The sequence below is a fragment of the Pezoporus occidentalis genome, unplaced genomic scaffold, assembly GCF_034315485.1.
Source record: "Pezoporus occidentalis ecotype Australia unplaced genomic scaffold, CSIRO_AGI_Poc_V1 ctg39, whole genome shotgun sequence".
NCBI lineage: Eukaryota > Metazoa > Chordata > Aves > Psittaciformes > Psittacidae > Pezoporus > Pezoporus occidentalis.
Window position 1 is genome coordinate 1,588,070 of NW_026915713.1, and position 16,700 is coordinate 1,604,769.

At 40.0% G+C, this 16,700-nt stretch overlaps 1 long non-coding RNA gene across 1 annotated transcript; it reads left to right on the forward strand.

Annotated features, from left to right (window-relative positions):
- The first annotated feature begins 3,573 nt into the window (after positions 1-3,573).
- Positions 3,574-4,659, forward strand: LOC134170810 (uncharacterized). The gene is made up of 2 exons (XR_009967379.1): positions 3,574-3,934; positions 4,159-4,659. It is a non-coding gene; the product is annotated as an uncharacterized LOC134170810 (long non-coding RNA).
- The last annotated feature ends 12,041 nt before the right edge of the window (positions 4,660-16,700 follow it).

Consider the following 16,700-nt stretch of genomic DNA (forward strand, 5'->3'; position numbering starts at 1 on the left):
GTCTCTCTGGGCAACCTGTTCCAATGTTTGATCAGTCTTACCATAATTTTTTTTCCTAAGTTTCAGTGGAGTTTCCAGTACTTCCGTTTGCAGCCATTGCCTGTTGTCCTTTCACTAGACTTCTTACTAATGAGAAGTGTCTGGCTCCCATAACACACTACGTGGTTCCCGTACTCTACCCTTGTAGTAGAAAGGCTTTTTGCTATTGTCCTCCAAAGACACATTTTGTGTCCATTGAGCCTTCTTATGTATTTTGCTACAAAAGATGGAAGTTTGGCTCTGTCATCTCTCTAATTGTTTCTACTGCTATTAGATCACCCTTTAGGCTTCTCTTTGCCGGGAAGAAACAAGCCCAGCTCTTTCAGTGTCTCCTCAGAGGTGATGTGCTCTCTGCACTCCCAACCAGCTTGGTAGCCTCTCTAGTCTCACTGCAGCTTCTCCCTCTTGAACTGGATCCAAAACTAGACTCTGTACCCAGGTGTGGCCTCCCAAGCACTAAATAAAGGGTAGTTATAATTTCCCTTGATCAACTAGCCATGCTTCCCTTAATGTAGTCCAACACGCAGTCTGCCTTACTCAATCATCTGTTGCTCAGTCCAATCCTGTCCTTGTTCTAAAACATAAATATCTAACTATTGTTTGAAATTAATAAGTGTAATGTCATAATTAACCTACGATACTCTTGAAGATATACCCCAGAGTCCACTGTTTCATGATGCATTTGCAAAACTGTTGAGCACAATAAATTAATATCACAGAAAATACAAAAATAGTTCAGTGAAACTGAGCATTACTAAACCAATCTGGGACTTGGTGCACCTTCAGAGTTTGCACTGACTTATTCTTCTGATCTGTGTGATGGGTCAGAGCAGATTTCTACTGCAAGAATGGAGCCCATCTGCAAATCAAAGATCAATCTTTCTTAGTCAAAGACGTTAGTCAGCAGCACAAATTCCGGAATCAGTGTGTGGTATATGCAGAATCTGTTTATATCCAGAAAAGTACTTCAAAGCCAGAGCATGCCTTTTATCGACATGCACCTCCACCCATCCGTTCAAAAACTCTCACTCAAAACCCAAATCTTCCATCCTGGCATAGATGAGAGATTTCGGCTGAAGGCCCAGCAGTCCTTGCAGTCTGTGTAAACCAGGCTTGGGTGGACTCTGAAATGGGATACAGCTTCTCTCTTTTCATTGTACAGGCAATGGTTTAACAATAAGCAGTGAAAGAGAAGGAAAACTGAGAGAATTGTATTTAAGCTGACTGTTAGGAACTCAGAAGCATAGAATCACAGAATGGTTTAGGTTGGAAAGGACCTTAAGATCATCTAGTTCCAACCTCCCCACAATGGGCAAAGATGCTTCACCTTAGACCATGTCACCCAAGGCTCTTTTCAACCTGACCTTGACACAGCCAGGCATTAGCATTTACTTCTTTGGGCAACCTGTTCCAGTGCTTCACCACTCTCACAGTAAGGAACTTCTTCCTTATATCTAACCTAAACTTTCCCTGTTTAAGTTCGAACCCATTTCCCCTTGTCCTGTCACTACAGTCCCTAATGAAGAGCTCCTCCCCAGCATCCTTGTAGGCCCCCTTCAGGTACTGGAAGGCTTCTCTGAGGTCTCCACACAGCCTTCTCTTCTCCAGGCTGAACAGCCCCAACTTTCTCAGCCTGTCTTCATACAGGAGGTGCTCCAGTCCCCTGATCATCCTTGTGACCCTCTTCTGGGCTTGTTCCAACAGTTCCATGTTCTTTTTTATGTTGAGGACACCAGAACGGCACACAATGCTCCAAGTGAGGTCTCACAAGAGCAGAGTAGAGGGGCAGGATCACCTCCTTCGACCTGCTGGTCATGCTCCTTTTGATGCAGCCCAGGATACGGTTGATTTCTGGGCTGCGAGCACACACTGAAGATGGCTCATGTTAAGTTTCTCATTGACCAACACCCTCGAGTCCTTCTCTGCAGGGCTGCTCTGAATCTCTTCTCTGCCCAACCTGTAGCTGTGCCTGGGATTGCCCTGACCCAGGTGTAGGACTTTGCTCTTGTCATGGTTAAACCTCATGAGGTTGGCATCAGCCCACCTCACAAGCTTGTTGAGGTCCCTCTGGATGGCATTCCTTCCCTCCAGGGTATCAACTGAACCACACAGCTTGGTGTCATTGGCAAACTTGCTGAGAGAGCACTCAATCCCACAACGAAGAAGAAATAATACTTCAAGAAAGGGTAGTGGTTAGGGAATGAAAAAACAAACATTACCTTTTTAGAATATTGAAGAAGGAGTAAACTGAGAAAATGACTTGTTATTTAAACTATATCCTCTGCAAGGCATTTAACAGTTTCCAATCCCAGTAGCTTCAGTGGGAGAGGCTGCACTTTGTAAAATGCTCTCCACTTCTTTAGGAAAACCATGAGCTTTCTGAAACACTTAGCTCATGCTAAGTGATCATATCCCAGGTATTGTGATGATGACTGATCTTGCTGCCTGAATGGAAATACACAATAAGGAAGACTGGAAATAAGTAGGTGTTTAAAAGTACTTGTGCTTTTAAGGACATAGTAGTCAAAGTGCCTGATGTCTTGAGCTGTGGCACTGTTTTAGAAAACATTGCTACACCTATCCCCTTAACTGCCATCATGGCCATTGAACCAGGACCTTCAGTAACATCTTCAATACTAGAGTGTGCTTCCAATGAAGCAGCACAGACAAGAACCTGAAGCTCGTATCTGTCAGGGGATTAGTCAGGAAGCAGCAAGAACAGGATTGCCCCATGAAGGAGGGTAAGTTAGCAGCCAAGGGTGATCCCAGCACAGGCTGTGCCCTCATCAACAAGGCACCATGCCATGGGGGCTGAGCATAGCAGGCAGAGCCAAGGGCTATAGCAAGGGCCATCAGCACCCCAACACAAGGGATTAACCAGGGCCAGGGCCTACCCACCAGCTCCAGTTAGGAGCAAAAGGAGATAATCTGTGACATGACTGAAAGGTCCAACCAAGATACAAGCTAACTAGAGAGTAGGTCCAGGGTACATTGGGGAAGCAGAGCTGCAGACAGGCACACCTACAACATAGCTCAAGACAAGCCATTAAAGCCTATCAGTTACTTCACATGGCCTTAATCCAGTATGAGGCATTACACTGTACTATAGAAAAATGTCATGTCAGAGAGCAAGAGCAAGCTGGAAGGGCAGCAGCCCAACCAGGAAGCACAAGCCATCAACCTGGCTCTCCTTGTTCATAAGGACTAAGCACATGTGCCCAGAGAGGCCAAATCCCACTTGTGAGAAATCATTAAACCTTGTACTAAGACCAGCTGATATTAGTAAGGCCTCACAATCCTTGTTGTCAACAGCTCGTTCTCATAATTCATGGATGCCTCCAATTATCTGTGGGAGATTTGCAAGCCGGATTCTCAGCCTGCGAAGGAGGTTCCACATGGGCAGGCACTTAATGAACAGATTGGATTATAAACACTAGTTAATCTTTCCCACATGTACACCTGAAGAATATCACAAGTGACAGCTGTTTAAATTTCCAAGGAAATTAATGATTCCTAAAGAGGCAAGGCTTATCAAAGCTTTCACTGGGCCTGATAACAGACAACCACCAAGGGGCAAATTGTTTATAATAGTCTATAAGTACCTCATTCTATGGGTTCATCATGGAAACTTTTATTGACATGGTCCCTTTTATTAATGTTTGTGCTGGCAAAGACTGGAACAGCTTTGTTCAATCTGATGATATTAGGCTACTAAGGCCTCTAATGAGCATCTCATATCTTCAGGTCACAGTCAGTTTAAATGATTGGTATTAGGGCCAGGATACCATGTGCTCATCTGAACCCTATGAGATGGCTACATTATGCCTGCCCCATACAGAGCTGACATCCTCACAGGGCCCATCTCTGAGACTGCTAAAACATTAACTTGCATGTGGTGGGTCATTTGCTGCATTTGCTGTCTTGAGATTCAGGGGTGGGATCAAGGTGATGGGAAGAGGGCAAGCCTAGTTTACCGTGAGACTATAACCAACCTTTTCCAATAGACCACATTATGGAGAAAGAAATGCTTTCCTCTGTCCCCTTTTACAGAAAGCATGTACCTTTATATTAGGATGCAAAACCTCAGTCAGTCACCCTGCTATTCCTTCTTTCCCACAGAGCATGTGGCAGGACAAGTTCTCATTTCCAAGGGGACTTTTCAGACCCTGGTTCTACTCAAAAGAAGGCATCATGAAAAAAGGGCATTCACACTGGCCTGTGAAAGTGGCAAGAGGGAAAAATCTTTGTTAAACTCAGGGGTCAACAAAAAGGAATTAGCCACAACAAGTCATTCTCCTGAAGCTACAAGTAATGGAATTCCCTTGAAGAGCTGGGTAGCTTGGGATTATTTTGAAGTTCAAACTTCTCTTCCTGGTCAATGAGTGTTTCACAAAGGAGCATGGAATTAATTTAAATTCAAGGCTACAGACAAAACAGATGGCTCACAAATAGCTTATGAATGTTTTCTTGTATAAGAATAACTCTGTGATCCACCGCTGAGTTCACTGGTGAAGTGTCTGGCCACAGCAAGGGACCTGTTCCTCCTGCCACACTGGTGTAAACCAGAATTAATTCAGTTGAAACAAATAGAAAGATGAAGTCAGGCTAAAGCAAATCAAACTGGGAGTAGTCTTACTTGTGTTTTGTAAGCCCATGTTAATCTTACTGTCTGACCCACTGCACTCAATTAAGCAAATTTTGGAGGTATGTCATATATTCTGCAAATCAGGTTTTCTCAGTTTAAGTTCATACAATTACACTGATTCTGCTTGGTGAATATCTGGCCTAGTATTTATGACTTTAATTTCTCTGTCATTCGCCATCAAAATTACTTGAGGGCTTCACTTAAAGAATATTGAAGCCTCCAATGACTGGATAAATGTATGGGTTATTTCTTATGCTTTCTCTGACTAGCACAGCATTTTTCCTGGGAATAAATATGAAAGAGAAGTAAATCACTGGCCTTATGATTTTATTAATAAATAATGGAGATTGTAAAATACAGCTTTCAGGCAAAAGATGATCTGTGTCCTCCCGGTACACGTGCATACACACACATACATCATTTCCTCCATTTTATTTTAGGATCTTGCATGACTGGGCTTTTTCTTCACATGCTCTATTAGATATATAATAGAATGCTCTATTATAACCATAAGAGTGTGGTACTATATTAGGATAAGAACTCAACTTGTAGGATATTTGAAATCTTTGTGAGTTACAATTTAAGTGTGTTGTGTTTTTTTTTGTGAGGTGAAACTAAGAACAGCTAGCTTAAGCAGGAGATGTTGCTAGCAGGTAATAGAACTGCCTTGGTCAGGCTGACTGTTTAGTAACTTTCTGATGGATTTGTAACAAAATAAAATTCTTGAACAGCATAGGCTGTTCACTTGTCTGGTTTGTTTGAAGTTTTTTATTTTCTTAAGGGTATTTTTGCATCAGTACATGGGTCCCTCAGTGGATAATACAGCACTTTTAAATCAACTTTTAATGCCTCTTAAGTGACAAAGCAAAATCAAACAGTATGTTCTTTTGTCTGTATAAAGAACACATATAAATTGAGTGTATTTGTGACACCAGTTGGTCTTAATGCTGACAAGGGAAGTACTTAATCCATGTAGAACGAGTCAGGCCTTTTCCTGGGCTTCACCTTGTTTTTTCCTTCCATGATTCTTTCTTCAAAAGTCCATATTTGCCATGAATAAAAACCCTGACCCCTCCTTTGACATAGAAGCTGGAAAGAACAGGCTGACTGTTGGGAAAGGTATGGCATGGCAGGCAAGAGAGGAACAAGTGAGGAAAGGGAGAATAACTTTCCTTCCCTCGTTCTGCAGCCTTGCAGAGCAAGACGGTATACCAGTCTTGTCTTAATGAAATCTACACACCACTTCAGGAATTTCTTTGTGTTTTCAAGGACCACTGTTCCAATGCCTATGCCTGATTCTCAAGATCAGACAGCTGTACCTGGTGAAAGTCTTTCTATGGCAGAAAGTCCAAAAAATAGAAAAAAGCAGTAACTGCTTCTCATGGATCCCATAGAAGGCATAGGTGTGGGCAAAAAAGACAAAACAAACCCCTTTTATTTCAGGATTAAACATTTGCTCAAATGGGTTGAGAGAATTTACAAGACTATGTGCAACAGTGCCATCTGATGGGCTTACTCAAAAGGGTAAACAAGGTGACAGTCTGCAGGCCTCACAAGCTACCTTCAGTCCTAAGCAAAATGATGTGACCAGTACTAGATTTTACTGAAAGAAGGTGATGTCCAAGGAATTCTTATTTACATAGCCTTTTCCCATGAGCCTCTGTCAAACTGCTTTTTAAAATAAGGTTATGGGTATCTTTGATAAAGGTTAAAAGGTTAATATAAGTTCCATTGTGGGACACTTTATTTAGTATTGTTGAACATTTTGATTGAGACAGTACAGCAAACGAAACATACAGGCCGAGCTAAATGCAGTGATTATTGGGCAATTGACCCTCGAGTGAAATTTTGAAGCAGGAAGCAATGCAGTGGAGATGAGGGTCCAGAGGTCTCTCAGGAAAAGCTGGTATGTCACAGGCACAGGCTACTACTACCACTACAGAAAAGAAAAGGAAATTCTACGTAATTGATCATCATTTATGTGTTGTTATCTCCTTGACAGTGTAAAACACTGTGGGTTTCATCTTTGCAGAATACATTGCCCTTAAATAGTTGCTAGAAATTTGTAGGACAAAAAGTTAACATAGGGATTTATTTTTTTTTAATCTAATTCATTCTTCTGCAAGACCCCAGTCAAGTGACTTTGTTTTGAAGGTGTGATCATTACCCATTCAGATAAATGTAGAAATGAGGCTTCTGAGTTTCAGTCGTGTCTTCCAAGTGCTTGGTGTAGCAAGACTGCCTCTCCCTAAGCCTCTTCTACCTATAGTGCATGAAATTATTATCATGTCATTTATATTGAAAGGATTGTTCTTCTTACATCCATTCCAAATATGAAAGTGAGCTTTTAATTGATTTACATCTTCATTACTGTATTACAGCATAGGTAAAACAATCGATTTCCCCAGGTCTGAATTCCTGTGAGTCCACAGATTCATTTGCTGCAGAGAAAGAGCAAAAGCCATCCCTGGCCACAGAAATCAGTTCATGGCCCTGTAATATAAACAGTTTTTATCAATGAGCCAGGAGAAAACCTTAAATCATTATTTATACAATCTCTAAATAACACAGATACTGGCAATATGTATAAATACTGGAAATATATATCCATATTGGAACGAGAAGACTTTTAAAAAAGGCCTGAACCATTTTGTTGGTAGGATTCACATCAGTATTATATTGTTCAGCATAGGTAAATGAAAACTTGGGGAAAACATAGTACATCTTCTGGGGAATCACTTTATCTTCAACCAGAAGTCCTCTAAAAATGGATGCTATGATAGATAACTGGTTGAATATTAATTATCTTCTTTTGTGTTTGTTTTCAACTTTCTTTTCTCTTAACTTTTACAGCTAACAATCCTGACATTTTTTCTCCACAAATTGATTAGTCTCCTAAAGTAGAAGCAATGCTGAACCATTATCATGCAAAAATACTTCTTTCCAGAGATGAACAATAATACACAAAATTTGGTTTTAGCTCTTGATTTTCTTTGGAGTTCTAACTCCTGTCTAGGGAATGTTTGTGGAGGAAAGCCCTGTTCAAACATCTGTCTCAGAGGGGGATTAGGTACATAAGATATGAAAGGCCAGGGCAGAAAAATGGTTTGCGTTGAACCAGGAAAGGATTATTTCGTTTATTGCTGTTTGGAAGGAGACAAGGAAATACGGAATGATGGCAGGGTCAGAGGGAGTGGGAATGGTGAGATGTAGGCATCTCACACATAAAGCATCATTGCTGCCTTTGGAAAACTGAAATTAAATATGCAAACACTATGGTTGAGACATCTCATTGTACTTGACATTTCCTGAGTCTGCTCATGTCAGTCCTTGATACTAACAGGAGAACAATCAGTTCTCTGTCAAAAGCTGTTAATAAACCTATGAAGGAAAGCTCACTTCATAGTGGTACCTGGAGATAGTACTGATAGAATATATAGACTCAATAATTTACACATTGGCGCATATTAAATCTATAAGCTATTTTGCAGTAAAAGCACGATGGAAACCCCCAGGTAACCAGCCTTTTCTTTCGTGTATGTATTATGTGTACAGTTTAATTATGCAACGAAAAAGACAAAATCCAGATGTCCTCAGCTGACATAGCAGAAAGTGTGTCTAAGAAACACCCAGCTTTGCTATGAACGGAGCCACAGTGCAGGACACAGAAGTATAACATGATTGTCTGTTTGTAGCTTTATGATCAGAGGAAAGGTAGGAAGCAAATATGCAGCCCCATATCTGTGCTTATATCTACTTTTCTTATTGATCCCAAAATGCTCTGGGAGCCATTCTACAGTGAGCAACTGATATTAAACTGATGTTTACCAGTTAATCTCATGTCTGCTATCTCCTTTGTCAGTAAGTCTAGGCCTGGTTATAGCCTACAAGGTAAGATGAAAATGTGAACTCCAGCCAGTTATGTTGTCAGGGTGGCACTAAACCTGCTACATCAGTAAAACCAGAGGTGGAGGCTCATAAATCTGTGTGTGTATAGCTGCGATGATCTAGCCCCTTCTGGGACTCTGCATGTGGCTTCCAAATAGAGTTCCTGGCAGTTCATCTTTCTCATCTAGAGGTATATCTGCGATAAAGCAGATTTAATGGGGAAGACCTCGCAGTGGAATAACATAAGCTGTGTTTTCTTTCCTCTCACCAAAAGCTAATATGCACTTTCTCTCCTGTCCAAGTCAGATTAGCTTCCCATAACAGCAGTCACCCATGACAGTCTCCAGTATTTTATTTCATGACAAACCAAGCTTTATGAACTTCATGAACTGAGCTTCATGAACCTTGGAGCTGACTGCAAGGGATGCTGAAAAAGCCTCAAGCATTTGCACTTGGAATGGGGCAAAGCTGTGTATTTGGATTCTAGCTTTCTGCCTGCGTGCCTGAGTGTATATGTGATCTAATGCCAGACAAGAAAGTTCATCTATGAATTGCAACACTAATGTAATGTGCAATGCATATGGAAAGGAATAGTTTCATTTATGGAGCATGAAACAGTACTATCTGTAATCCTTTGGTTTTGTTAGCCAAGAGAAAAACAAATTTTGTGATATTTTTGTTTGTGAAGAATCAACATTTTTTTTTAAGTTTCTCAGTAGAAATATTATACCATGTACTTTATTAACACTGATTTTTAAAAACAGTATCAAGTTAGTCCACTGGTTTAAAGAGAATGCATTAGCACATCCTTTTTTTAAGTTGTGTCCTTTTTTTTTTAGCTTTTCTAGTCGTAAGTGCAATGTTTCACTGCATATTTAGCATAAGTTCTACAGTTTCATGGGAGCATTCAAAACACGAATTCTTATGAAGCAGAGGCAGGACTGAAAAATATTAACAAGGTTTCAAATGCATCAGAAGCAGTAAGCATGGCAAAGAGTCTGTGGAGTCAACAGTTTCAGCTGTAAAAGAAGCTTTACAGAAAGATAAAGACCATTAAAGAAAAACTAAATTAAATCTTTACTTAGTGATGGAGGTTTCCACCACAGCCTTTCTTTACGGAGGGCTGTCTGAGGGGTTGTTTCAAATTGCAGTATCAGGAGAGATTTTTGAATAAAATTTATAAAACGAGAAGTAGGAAATCAGAAGTACCAGATGGTGTTCAGCCGGCCTTCCTGAAGGAGTGCACATACAAATGTGAAAATGTCATGTGTTATCTGTCATTTAAAATCCATGTCATTCCTAGAGAAACAGAAAGGAATAAACGCAACATCGTTTTTAAGCCATCAGGGAAGATTTGGGGAACTATAGATCAGTAGGTCTCACTTCTATGTAGGGGAAAGTATGGAAACTATAATAAAATATAGAATTATTAGCCATGTGGAAAGATTTGATTTAGCAAGGAAGAGTCAAAACTGCTTTTCTGGATGGAATTAACAGCTCAAATATTAAATATTTCTTCAAAGTAATTAGTGACCACACAGGCAGTTCTCCAGAAATGCTCACTCTGTGTTTCAGGCACGAGAAATAGAGGGGAAAACAAAAACTCTGTGAAGTGACTGTATGAGTCCATGTTGAATGCTGCAAAAAGAACTTGCTTATGGCCCATGTCTCAAAATCATAGATGTGTCTATGTCTAAGAAGAACAGCATACACTTACAAGCACACAAGCGCTCATAATACCAGAGGTTACATTACAAGAAGTTATTTATTCTTTCCCCATTCTTCTGCACCAGAAACACCTCCCATATATGCTCCATTCCCCTTGCCATCTACAGTAATTATGCACACGGGAGGTGGGTTTCCCAGTTATATTTCTAAACCTTTCACTTCACAGAAGGAGTCATTGTTGAGTGTTTTCTTCTGGAAAAGGCAAAGCAAGTAGCCTCTCGTCTTGATTCAAACCCTCTGACTTTTGGAATCTTCTGCTAAATTATATTTGCCATACAGGAAGGGTGTAGGAGAGAGGGAAAGAATTGAAAAACTCCAGTCTTGTGTCAATTATCAAGTGTTTTAAATTTAGAGATTTTCCCATCAACTAGAAACTAAATCCACTTGTCTATTGCCAGGGAAAATGGGTGAAGATGCCATTTCTAAAGTGTGTAAAGACTTTGTGGTTCATTTCACAATAATATTTGTTGAACTTTTGTGGCATGTTTTCAGAGGAAGCAAGATGGAGCTATGCTAGTCATGATTTGCTAAATAGTGCGTCCTAATCCTTACTAGTTTTTGTTTATTCATGCCTTCTGTGGGATTTACAGTGTTAGCTCATGGAAAGAAAACAAAAATCCCAGCAGATAGAGGAATGCAGCCTTCCAGTCCACTAGTTGGAGGCAGGTTTGGATATTTCTGTCAGGAGGACTTGCTTCACTTTTGACAGAAACCTATATGAACAGGGAATGGGGAAAAGAAGCGGAAATAGGTGGTCAGCTCTTCAGGTACAGACCTGTGAGATCCAGGAGACAAAGCTCCACACGTAAGATGACCTTGAAAACAGAGGTACAGCCCAACAAGGCAATGCAGGGTGAACTGTGCCTGTCTCCCAAGAGCTCATCACACCCCTGTCCACTGCTTCTGACAGCCAAAGCTGAGATCAGGTAGAGACCATCTAGCTTTGGGTACCTCAGGGCACCTCCAAGCAATGTCACAGTGAGGAGGAGGATGCAAGGTGTGCTACAAGCATTCCCACGAGCTCTACCTCCTGCCTCACAGGTTGTTTCAAAGGCTTTCATTATCCATCTCTCCAGGCTGAGCTGACTGATAAAGGAGCTCCTCTTATTTTTGTCTCACCCGCTCTGAAACAGGATCTGTTCATTGTGAGAGAGCCTTTTGGCAGAGGAGGGTGCCTCCTCTTTGTTTTGTTTCCTCTTGACTCTCCCTGGCCATAACCTTGATGGAGCTGGAGGAGAGAGCTGCAGTGCTGCTGTGGGTGGCAAAGCCCCATCCCACCCGTGGAGAGCAGGTGTGGAGGGCTGGTGAACAAGGGAGGGAGTGTGTTGAAATCCTGCCTGTGCTTTTCCTGTTCAGGTGATCCTGTCACTGACAGATCTGCTCTGAACCTTTGCTACTGCTGAGGAAGGAGAGGGTGGAGGGAGAGGAAAACCAAAGCCTGTGACATATAATGAAGTCCTTATGTGCTGAAAACTTGTATTCGATATGCCATAGACAGAGATGCTGACAGTCACTCTCTGTGCCTTGCAGGAAAAGGTTTTGAAGGGAAAATACACCGCCTTTGCAAATGCTGGCACAGAGATGGAGTGGGCCTGCAGAGCATTGGGACTGTTTGGTGATGACTGCTGTTAGAGAGCTAAGGAAGAAGTAGCTGGATTTTTATTTTTCTTTTTACTTTAGTGCATAGCTCAGTCGCTGAGTGTGTGGAGCAAGGACTGCAGCATCCAAGAAGGCTGGATTTCTGTTCCTCAGCCTCTCATGATCTTGGTGCATGAATTTATGCAAAGCTGCTCTGTTCTGGGCTCTTTGGTTTCTTCATCTCAAGTCTTTGCAGCTCTTGAGAAGCCAAGTATCAAATATTAACTAAATTCTCTTCATTTTTAGTCTTGGTCGGTTTTTCAGTCCTCAAGAAAAGTTGGTTTTTACAAATCTCTCCTTTCCAGTGAAAATGCATTTTCCTACACAAGTTACTGTGAAAATGATGTGGTGAGACTCCATCAGGACAAACGTGTGTTCTGTGGCTGATATGCAAGAGAGAAAAGATTCCAGCTGCGTCTTCCTGTGTTCCTTTGAAGCAACTGGGAAAACGGGACTCAAAACCATGTATAATTCATTAGTTTAAGCCTGTCTGTACCTTGCAGATTTTGTTATGATCCATTAATGTGGAGGTATGTATTCTTGATTATAACACAGGATTTTAACATGCCATTTGAATTGCAGTAGAAACTTATTTTGGCTCAACTACTCCAGTGCATTGTGTATTCAGTTCACATTATCTCTTTCAGTAGTAATTCCTAAGGTTATCTCACTTCATTATTTCTCTTCACTCAGGTTTGCAGGACACAATTTGTGAGCACTGGTTGTGCAATCTCTCTCTAGTTGGCATGATATGAAGTAGCTATTCTGCCACTTCAAACTGCAATATGAGTATTTTCAACCAGAACTGGACAAGCAGATATGAATCCCTGAGACCCCCAAAACCACATCTAGCGTTCTTACTGTATAAAGAGTGGTTTGTCATATCTGTATCATTTTATCCCTCTTCACCATATTGACACATTGCCATATTGCCACAGGTTGACAACCACCCACACTTCCCACACTATGCTGACTGGTAGGGGAGACACCGGTGTCTAGCTACTATAGCTTTTCCCAATCCAGGAAATTCTCCTCAGGATTTGCATGGTGGGTTGGCTATGACACACACATCCAGCTAACACATCCATGGGTGGCTTGGCTGTAAGAGCTATATATCTAGTGAAAGAAACTGTGCCAGTTTGCAGCTGCAGCTCTGCACCATTGCCATCGTTAGGGATAAATTCCAAATGTAGTTCTTCCCTTTTGCCTTTTCCAATTTCTCAAAATATTGTATGGAAATAATAGAAGTTAGAGATGATAAAATTTAAAAATAGAGGCCTCAAAGAACAGCCTCCCATCTGTGGTGGCGCTTTCACTGTGCACTGCTCTGGCAGTGATTCCTCAGATCCTGCCCTTCCTAGGGCTTTTTTTTCTTGTCTTGCTGGTTTGTTTTGTTTGTTTATTTCAAATAAGTATGCCAATAAGGCATAAACTTTTTTCAAATTAAGCGAGATGTACGACAAAAGACAATTTTGCACATAGGAATGAGAAGCAGAACGGAATTATGCTTTTATTAAAGGTAGATGTCATTTTAGGTTGTTTGAACCACTGTGACAACTTTTGCAACAGTACGTAAAGAAACTGAAATTTATATTTGACACATTTAATGCAGTTTTTTGTTTTGTAGACTAGTCAGAACACCACTTTTAATTCAGGAATGGAAAACATTTTCTTTCAGTTCATTTTGCAGTGTTGTTGCTTCTGAGTCACTAGAATAGATTTTTCTATTACCCACATTATACTCTTAGAACATAAAAGCCTAAATGCAGAATAAATGCTAAGTACAAAACTTTCATCATAAAGTGTATGTTATAAAAAAAACCAAGCCACAAACAAAAATCAGAATCCAAAACTCTCCTCTCACCAATGCAACTTCATATTATATTCTTCAAAACATTGTCTTGCATAAATTATATGCCAAGACATGCTTTCTTGAACTTCATTTCTTCCATGACAAAACCCAGGGCAGTCTCAAAAACTGTCATCCTGTCTATTAAGACCATGATGCTGCAGTCTGTTGTAATTTCTACCACATAGACACTGATGGCTTGACAGGCAAAACAGACAGCTCAGTTCTAGTTCAATGTCATTTATTTCAACAGTATTATTCCCATTTTTTTCCTGTGTACAAAATAAATTAGATAGCTTAGATAATAATATTGCATTTCTGAATGCAAGCAGCAGGTCTGGGGTTTTCAGCGTTAGCAATGTCACTGTTCATCCAAGGGAACAGAAAAATGTGCAAAAAACATTTGGGTAAGCATTCCCCATGCTTTGAGTCTTTTCTTATACCAAAACAAAACCCAGAATGTTTTGGGGTAGCTGAAATTTACACAGGTCCATGTGCAATTTTGGAGATGTCTGGATTACAGGATAACATGGCTTGCAGAGCTTAGGTAGCTTCTGTTTCTCTCTATTCAAAATTCAGACGCTTTTAGCCATGTCCTTTATTTTCAAAATTATCTCACATTGCTACTTTACACTGTTACTGCTAATTCATGTTCTTAGGAAGAGTAAAGATTGGATTTAGTTATGTAAGAACTATCTTGTACTTCTGTAGGTAATATGTAAATGTTGACTATGATCTACCTTCTCCATAGTACAAAATCTGTCACTAAAAATATAGCATCAAAGTAAAATAATTTCTATGTTAAAACAGTATCCAAAATCACATCTTACTCTTTGGGAGAATGTCATGGGGTAGTCAGTGCTGGTGACCTCCCACCTACTGATAGTCCATCCTGCTGGGAATGAATGTCCACAGGCATTTGTAAATCTAGACCTGATTCCAGAAGTATGAATACAAAGGGGTAAAGTTACTGTTTTGCTAACTAGATCAGATACCAGATTCATGTCTACAGTTGAGACAATTCATTGTTGCACAAAGTTGTCATTTTGGAAAACAGGCAAATAGTTACCAAGCTGGAAAGCAAGGCAGAAAGCGGCCACACAAGTATGTCTTTATTATCTTTTCCTTGATGTGTTCCTACCATCCAGATGTCTCTAGACATCTGTCTTTGCTCAGCAGACACAGTCCCATCACCTTACGCTGAATAATTGAGAAAAACAACATATACTCAACTCAGGAACACCCTGTTTACAGGATAAAAGCTTTAATTTCAGCACTTTCAACTTGGAGTGCTATTTGGAAACATTTAGCTCATAAAAAGTCTTAGAGTTCACGCTTTGACCTCATCATGACCTGAACATTTTGTTAACAAAGTACCCTGTTAATGTTTTGACCAAAAGAACGAACACACTTGGGGCTGGTTATGCTGCCAAAGTGGTTCTTGCTCCTAAAAAGGGAAAGTTTTAATTTTATTTTCAAAAGCAATATCTTACTCCTAACTATATATGGAAATGTCATCAATCAGTCCGGAAACAGAGTGCACTCTGCAGTGCATTATAATAGCTTGTGTTTCTCCATTCGGTGTAACAAATCTCACCATACCGTAGTTTACAGCGGAAGTCTTATATCTATTTTCACTCTACTAGCTGGAGTAAATGTGAATATAATTTTGGTTTTAATTACCAGCAGTGACATATAAAGTAATAAGCTAGTTAAAAAAGGGGATAGTAAAATACATAGCTACTCCCAGTTATATTTACAACAGAATTCTTTGACTAAATTGCTTTTGCTTGTGTTATTTTTAATTACCATGTAAACCACCTGAACACTTTCCCTCCACTGGCACAATTTTCTGCTCTTGCCTCTTTTTTAATGTAATAAGCAACAATTTAGCTAAAAAATAGGTTCTAATTATTTTTATCAGCAAAACTGTTTTGTAAGTCTTGGTTAAGATTCAAAAAGCGATATACACTATGCGTATTTTAAACCAGTCATATTAACTCCCCTGTTTTTCCCTATGAAGCTTATCAAACTTTTGGGGGTTTGGGAGTTTTGAGGGGGATTTGGTTTTTTTTTGTGTTTTTTTTTGTTTGTTTGTTTGTTTTTTGTTTGTTTTTTTTTCATTTTTAATCATCTAATTTACTACTGTCTCCTTCATGTGGGAAAAACAAGCACTTCAAGGTCGTTTCAGAAGTGAATCTTAAGAACTCAAAACAGTCATAGCTGATTGGGTTAATTTGCAAAAGGGGGTTCTACAAGTCCCTGACACAAAAGTCCTCATGGAAGAAAATATCAGTGAGTAGACAGATTGCAGGGAAAAAAGTGAAAGGGGATAATAAATGAGAGGGTTTGTGGCTTCTTAAAATACTGCCAGCTAAATGGAGGACAGCAGAGGCCTTGTCAAAATTAGCAGTCAACATGATGTAAGTGTGTAGGATAAAATTTATTTTGTTGGTGAGGAAAAGAAGACTGTTGCAACTTATTTAGCTACAGGATATTGTTTCTGACACTTCGTCAGCATGTTCTTATTAATGTGGAGGCTGAGCATTATTTGTGTCAAAATTGTCACTTGGAGCCTTCACTTCCCAGCAAACTTCAGTTTCTTAGTAATCTGCAAACTCACACTGTTATTTTTACCTTGGGGTTCAAACTCTCTGTGATAAACAGAAAGAGACAGAAACCCTTCCCAGAGTTCAAACTACTGAGTGCAGATTCGTAAACTTAGAGTATTTTAGGTAAGAAGCCTGATGATCTATAGGAAAACAGGATGAACAGTTAGAGAGTCTTATTTGGAAAAGTCTACCCACTTTTGAAGTACCCTGTTCCTTGAAGAGATTACAGTATTTGTTTCAGAAATTTCAGCTAATTAAAATGCTTACATTAAATACAGAATATCCTGAGTTACAGAAGACT